At 54.2% G+C, this 7,441-nt stretch overlaps 1 non-coding gene across 1 annotated transcript; it reads right to left on the bottom strand.

The window, feature by feature from the left end:
• Positions 1-3,021: 3,021 nt before the first annotated feature.
• TRNAE-UUC lies at positions 3,022-3,106 on the bottom strand. Its single transcript has one exon. It is a non-coding gene; the product is annotated as a tRNA-Glu (tRNA).
• Between the last annotated feature and the right edge of the window lie 4,335 nt (positions 3,107-7,441).

The following is a 7,441-nucleotide window of genomic DNA, read 5'->3' on the forward strand; positions in this document are numbered from 1 at the left end:
CCCTTGAAACTTGCCCCACGTGCCTGCCCCTTGTAGGGTTGTTGGAGAGAAGAAATAAGGCCATAATTAAGACAAATACTTACAAAGCCTGGCTGTCTCAGGCTGTGGAGCAGGTGGCTCTGTTTTTTGTTTTTTTTTTAAAGTACTTTCTATACCCAGCGTGGGTCTTGAACTCATGACCCTGAGATCAAGAGTCAGATGTTCTACCAGCTGAGCCAGCGACGCACCCCAGAGGGAGCTATTCTTGATCGTGAGGTCCTGAGTTAGAGCCCCTCCCTGAGCGTGGAGATTACTAGAAGAAGAAAAAAAGGAAAAGAAATAAAAGTTCCCTTTGGATGCTGTGCGACTGAAGGCAAGTGACTACTTTGAACCTCAGTCTCTTCATCTGCAGACGAGGTAGGAATGAGATGGACCCGGGGACGTTTGGGGAAGTGGGGGAAGCGGCAAGCCACCTGGTCCGTCCTGAAATAGAAGCTCCCTCGGGCATCTGCAGAGAGTGTGTGCCAGCTTGTCTGGGTTTTGACTGATAGGGGAATGTTTTCTTGACTGGCAAATATTTGTGTTCCACAGTTGGCGAGCCTTCCCTCCCTGATTTTCACAGCCTGTAAAAGAGCAAAGGAAAAGAGCTGGCGGCAAAGCCGGGGTTCGGAGAGACCGTCACGCACGGTGGGACGAGTGGAAAAGCTGGCGGAGCCCGGGGTCCACACCACCTGAGACTCCTTGTCCTTGTCTGTAGAATGGGGGCAGGGCTGCTCCTTACCTCGCCGGGCTGCTGACGGAACAAGATGAGACGGTGGGCAGCGTTGCACACTGCAAAACGATGACGTCCTGGAGTCTCAAACAGGAGCGTGCGTCGGGGTCACCTGAGGGGCTGTTAAATGTCTTCCCATCCCTGGAAGCATGACTCACAACAGCTAAGAGGGGGAAACCACGCAAAAGTCCATCAGCTGAGGGATGGAGAAAGACAACAGTCTGTATAGACTGTGGACTATTATTCAGCCACAAACAGGAACGAGGCACTAATTTCTCTACAATGTGGATGAACCTTGAAAACACTATGCCACATGAGAAAAAGCCAGGAACAGGGGCGCCTGGGGGGCTGAGTCGGTTGAGCGTCTGACTTTGGCTCAGGTCATGATCTCATGGTTCGTGGGTTCGAGCCCCACATCGGGCTCTGGCTGACGGCTCGGAGCCTGGAGCCCGCTTCAGATTCTGCGTCTCCCTCTCTCTCTGCTCCTCCCCGGTTTGCACTCTGTCTCTCTCTCTCAAAAACAAATAAACATTTAAAAAATAAACTGTCATTTCATCAAAAACAGAGTCTAAAAAACTGTCGCAGCCTGGAGAAGCCTAAGGAGACATAACGAAATGTCACTTGGGGTCCTGGAACAGAAAAGACATGGGGGAAAACCTGATCAAATGTGAATAAGGAGGGGCGCCTGGGGGGCTCAGTCAGTTAAGCGTCTGACTTCAACTCAGGTCATGATCTCATGGTCTGTGAGTTCGAGCCCTGCATCAGGATCTGTGCCGACAGCTCAGAGCCTGGAGCCTGCTTCAGATTCTGTGTCTCCCTCTCTCTCTGCCCCTCCCCTGCTCACGCTCTGTCTCTCTCTCTCAAAAATAAAATAAAAACATTTTTAAAAATGTGAATAAGGAATGGACTTTAGTTAATAATAGTGTACCAGGAAACAACAGGTGTTAGTGAGGATGTGGAGAAAGGGAAAACCTCTGGCACTGCTGGTGGGAAGGCAAACTGGTGCAGCCGCTCTGGAAAACAGTGTGGAGGGTCCTCAAAAATTAAAAATAGAATTACCATCTGATCCAGTAACTCTACTGCTGGGTACATATCCAAAGAATACGAAAACACTAATTCAAAAAGATACGTGCATCCCTATGTTTATTGCAGCCTTATCTGTAAGAGCCAAACTATGCAGCCCAAGTGTCCATCAACTGACGAAATAAGGAAGACGTGGCATATATACCACAGAATATTACTGAGCCATAAAAAAAGAATGTGATCCTGCCATTTGCAATGACATGGATGGAGCTACAGAGTATAATGGTAATAAGTGAAAGAGAAAAGTGAAAGACAAATACCATATGATTTCACTCATATGTAGAATTTAAGAAATAAAACAAACGAAGAAAAGGAGAAAAAGAAAGGCAAGCCAAGAAACAGGCTCTTTTTTCTTTTTTTAACGTTTATTTCTTTTTGAGAGAGAGAGAGAGAGACAGAGTGCGAGCAGGGGAGGGGCAGAGAGAGAGGGAGACAGAATCCAAGGCAGCCTCGAGGCCCTAGGCTGTCAGCACAGAGCCGGACGCGGGGCTTGAACTCACAAACCATGAGATCATGACCTGAGCCGATGTCGGACGCTCAACCGACTGAGCCACCCAGGCGCCCCAAGAAATAGGCTCTTAAGGACAGACAACACACTGATGGCGACCAGAGGGGAGGTGGGGGGGGGCGGGGGGGGGGGACAGGTGATAGGGATTAAGGAGGGCGCCTGTTCCGATGAGCACCGGGTTGTAGGGAAGTGTTGAACGTCCTGAAACCAATAAACACTGTACGCTCACTAACTGGAAATAAATCTTGCACCTAAAAAGTCATAGTGTCTCAAAATTGGTTCATTAATTTTGACAAAGGGACCAGAGTAGGTAAGATTTAGGGCAGGGGAACCTAAGTGGACACTCTGTGGGAATCCTCTGTAGTATTTTTGCAACTTTTGTGTAAATCTAAAGCTCTTCTTAGAAAAGATTATCTAAAGAAATCTCGGGGCGCCTGGCTGGTTCAGCTGGTGGAACATGTGACTCTGTGTTTCGGGGATCATGAATTCAAGCCCCAGCCTCGGAACCCTCTCCTTTAGGGCTCCGCCAGGCGTCTAAACACTCTTTTTTTTTTTAATGTTTTATTTATTTCTAGGAGAGAGAGAGAGAGAGAGACAGCGTGAGCAGGCGAGGGTCAGAGAGAGAGGGAGACACAGACTCTGAAACAGGCTCCAGGCCCCGAGCTGGCAATCAGCACAGAGCCCGACGTGGGGCTCGAACCCACGAACCGCGAGATCATGACCCGAGCGAAAGTCGGGCGCTTAACCGACTAAGCCACCCGGGCACCCCTAAACACTCTTGAAACTGAACCCGTCGCCTCATTCAGCCCAGCAGAAAACAGCACTCGGAACATGAGTCCGCATCTTGGACTTCGGACCTTAAGGCAGCGGGCCTTCCTGCCGCGACAGAAGTGTCCTGGAGCTGTGCCATCCACGAGGGCAGCCACCGAGCCCCAGGTGGAAACATGTGCAGCATGAGCCACCGACTCGGGCCTGGGGTCCTCCCAAGGGCCAGGCAGGCCTGCGCCCCACCGACGCGCCCCCACCGGCGATTCTTGGGCTGAGCGTGTTTGGGACGCCCTGCGGGGCGTCCGCACAGATTGTTCGTTCAGTCCTTGATTAATTTACCTTGAGGTCTGAGTCCCGGCCACGTGGGAGCGACTGTCTGATAGGGAGGGGACCAGCACGGCACCGTGAGGAATCGTAGTGCGGAGCGGAGGAGGCCGGGGAGGCGCCGCCTGCCCCATGTCCAGGCCACACCTGGACCAAAGGACTCACGACCGTGGGGCAGGGTCGAGGCTAAGGGTCACTGAGCTGATAAGCTGACTCCTTCCTGTGGCCTCCGGGAGGAGCCTAGGGGAGGCCGTGACTCACAGCTGGTGTCACCCATCTCAGCGGGGGGCTAGAATTAGTCACAGCTGCAAAAGGGAAATGCACAGTGGAAAACACCTTCCTTCCCTCGTCTCAGCTGAAACAAGTCGTTATCGAGCGCGGAGCAGGGGCCTGGTTAACAGGGAGGGACGGCTTCCCTAAGCTGTGGCCCGGGAGCCCGAGAGCCATGGCTCCCATGTGGGGGGGGGCGTCACCCCTCCAGGGGCCCCAGGGCGGGGGTGATAGCATGGCCTTCCGGCCCGCAGTGGAGCCACCGTGGGGCTTGGGGCGGAGGACCCAGCGGTGCTCAGAGTGGCCCCACTCACGCTCAGCAGGCGGCTCAGCCTTCAGCAGGACAGCCCGCGACGACGCGCGGGGGGCCTCCTGGGGGAGCCGGGAACAGAACCCTGAGCTCAAGGAGGGGCCCCCTGAGGGATGTAGGTGGGGGCGTGACACGGATAGATTCACACTTCAGGACAGAGCTCCAGGGGGCGCAGCGGGCGTGGGCGCGGGGTGCGGTCCAGCGGGAGAGGCTCACCCGGAGGCCAAGAAGGGAAGCCCAGGTGAGCCGTGGCAGCGGCCCGGCCTAGGGCAGCACCGGGGGGCGCCCAAGAGCAGAACTGGTGCCCGGGACCAGGAAAGCCCTGCAGCAGCCGGTCTCCCTGTGGCTCCAGGCAGCCGCCCTGCCTTCCCCGGAGGCGACCTTCCTCCTCCCCGCAGGCCTCCGGGATTTAGCGGGGGAGCCCTCCTGCCAGCGGCTCACGCACATCACGGCTGAGCCGGGCGCTCTCAAATGGCTCCGACATGGTGCGAATACACTCTTGTCTTTTTGCCATCTGCTGCTGTCATTAAAAAATTACATTTCCATCTGTTTTCACGCTTTTCTCCCCTCCCAGCCTCCCCTCCCGGAGGCACACAGCACGAGTCCCCTAGTCATGGGCCGGAACGTTCCCTCGCCTCCTGGAAGCTGGGGACGTCTCGGGGACACGCCAGGGGTGGGGGACACGCCAGGGGGAGGGGTCACGGGCCTTCTCGGTGGCCAGTCTCCTCTCCGTTCACCACGCACCGCCAGGCCTGCTCTGCGCCCCGCCAACGCGCACTTTGGGGGGAGCCATTTACAAAGCGTTTTATTGTTGGTTTTAATCGGTACGCACGACTTCGCCATTAAAAGCAAATGAAAAATAAACTACAGACATTAGTATCCATTTCCCCCAGGATGTATTTAGGGAAGAACAGAAGCAAGAGATGAGAATCAGGCAGCCATGCTTTGGGTTCAAAGAAGGCATCATTCTAGACCGGCTCCAAAGAGATACCTCCAACCCCCCACTTTTAATTGAAAGAGGACTGGGGCTCCCTCCACTCTGACCTCAAATCGTTTTTTGTTTTTTTAAAAATTTTATTTTGGGGGCACCTGTGTGGCTCAGTAGGTTGAGCCTCCAACTTTTTTTAATTTTTGAGAAAGAAGGGGGGAAGAGAGAGAGAGCACGAGTGAGGGAGGGGAAGAGAGAGAGAAAGAAAGAGAATCCCAAGCAGGCTCTGAGCTGTCAGCACAGAGCCCCATGCGGGGCTCAAACTCACAAACAGCCCACGACCTGAGCCGAAATCAAGAGTCATGTGCTTAAGTGACTGAACCACCCAGGCGCCCCTGAGTGTCTGACTCTTAGTTTTGGGTTAGGCCATCATCTTGTGGTTCGTGGGATCGAGCCCCGTGTCGGCCTCTGTGCTGACAGCGCGGAGCCTATTTGGGATTCTCTCTGCTCCTCCCCCACTTGCACACGCAAGATCTCTCTTTCAAAATAAACACAGATTTTTTTTAACAGTTTTTTTTAGATGTTTATCTTTGAGAGAGAGAGAGACAGCGTGAACAGGAGAAGGTCAGAGAGAGAGGGAGACACAGAATCCGAAGCAGCTCCAGGCTCTGAGCTGCCAGCACAGAGCCCGACGCGGGGCTCGAACCCACAAACCATGAGATCATGACCTGAGCCGAAGTCGGACGCTTAACCAGCTGAGCCACCCAGGTGCCCCAGAAAGATTTTATTTCTTAAGTTATCTCTACACGGAACATGGGGCTCAAACTCAACAACCCTGAGATCGAGAGCGGCGTGCTGCACCGACAGAGCGAGCCAGGCGCCCCGACCTCAAGCTGGCTACCTCGGGTTCCTCCATCCAACGTGTCTTCGGCTCAGGCAGAGGACCCTGAGGGCAGAGCATCCTGTGATGGGAACACAAAGCTGTCCCCTCAAGCGATAAGCACATCAGTCCGCAAGCCCCCTCGTGACTGACCCCAGACAGGTGTGGATTTGACCTTCAGTGCCTACCTGCACGCACCCACCCACCTTTGCCCCGCACTTCCCGTAGATAAACTGGAAGTATTTTCAGCACGTTGGAGAATCTCTGAGCCGCTGGTCCGCTGTCTTCCCAGTGTCGGCCTCAGTGAAATAAATCCCTTTCCCGTCTCTGCCTCTGGATTTTGTCAACGACGAGCGGCGGAACTTGGTCTGTTCTGGACCTTTGGAGCCAGGAGCTCGAGCAGCCCCAGGACCCGGCTACACAACGAAGGCTCAGGTCCACGCAGGACTGAACAACTTCGCAAGGTGGTAGCCACCCGGGTGGGCCTAAAGGCTCTTCTCAAACACAGCTTTGTGAACATCAGCATATTGCCCGCCTCCTGAAGGACTTTTGGGAACCTGGGCCACACGTTATCATTCTCAGCTCGGTGTGCTATTCGTTGAAACATGCCCCAAACCTAGTTATTACCTCCACTTGAAGGTCAAGGAGACTGAGGCTCCAAGCAACAAAGTCACTGGCTGAAGGTCGCCCAGTTGACAAATGGAGCTGAGTGTGGGGACAGGCTGGGACTCAGGCTGCGCTGTGGGGACACACCATCGCAGAGTCCACCCCAGACGTCCCCAAACATAATGTGCATGTGAACCAGACCCCTGCTGAGAGCACACTCAGGTTTGAGAAGCACTTGTGTAGACCAGAACATTCCTAGCCAAGGGCACAGGGGCCCGGAAGGTGGTGTGTGTGTGTGTGTGTGTGTGTGTGTGTATGCATGCACACGCATGCTCTCTCTCTCTCAAAATAAAGAAAGAAGGGGGCGCCTGGGGGGCTCTGTCGGTTGAGCGCCCGATGTTGGCTCAGGCCATGATCTCACGGTTTGTGAGTTTGAGCCCCGCGTCGGGCTCTGTGCTGGTGGCGCAGAGCCTGCTTCGGATCCTGTCCCCCCTCTGCCCCTCCCCTGCTTGCACTCTCTCAAAAATAAATATTAAAACGAAAAGAGGGGAGCAGGTGTTTGCAGTGCACCCCATATTCATGCCTTCAATGTCACACAATCCTCAGGTCCCTATGACATTGTCTCCATTCCTCAGATGAGGAAACTGAGGCCCAGAGAGGTCAGTGACTTGCCCGATCATGTTACTAACACTAGTGTTCATTACATGGCAGGCACCACGCAGGGGTTTCACGCAGATTATTTTACTCAATCCTCAGACACTCCTATTATCCTCTTTCTGGGTGAGAAAAATGTTCAGAGAGGTCAAGTGATTTTCTAAGATCACACAGCACAACGTGGGGTCCTTGCTCGGATCCACTCCCCCCATTCTTTCTCACAGCTCTTATGAGGGATGCTAGGGCTGCAGTGGGGTGCCCGGCCCCCCAAGTGAGAGCTTGCACTGAGCAGGCCCCCTCCACCTGGCCCCTCACTTGTAGGAAGAGAAAGCCTGGGGCTGGGCAGTGAGTCGCGTCCT

Source organism: Hyaena hyaena, unplaced genomic scaffold, assembly GCF_003009895.1.
Source record: "Hyaena hyaena isolate Hyena2069 unplaced genomic scaffold, ASM300989v1 scaffold_1, whole genome shotgun sequence".
Classification (NCBI taxonomy): Eukaryota; Metazoa; Chordata; class Mammalia; order Carnivora; family Hyaenidae; genus Hyaena; species Hyaena hyaena.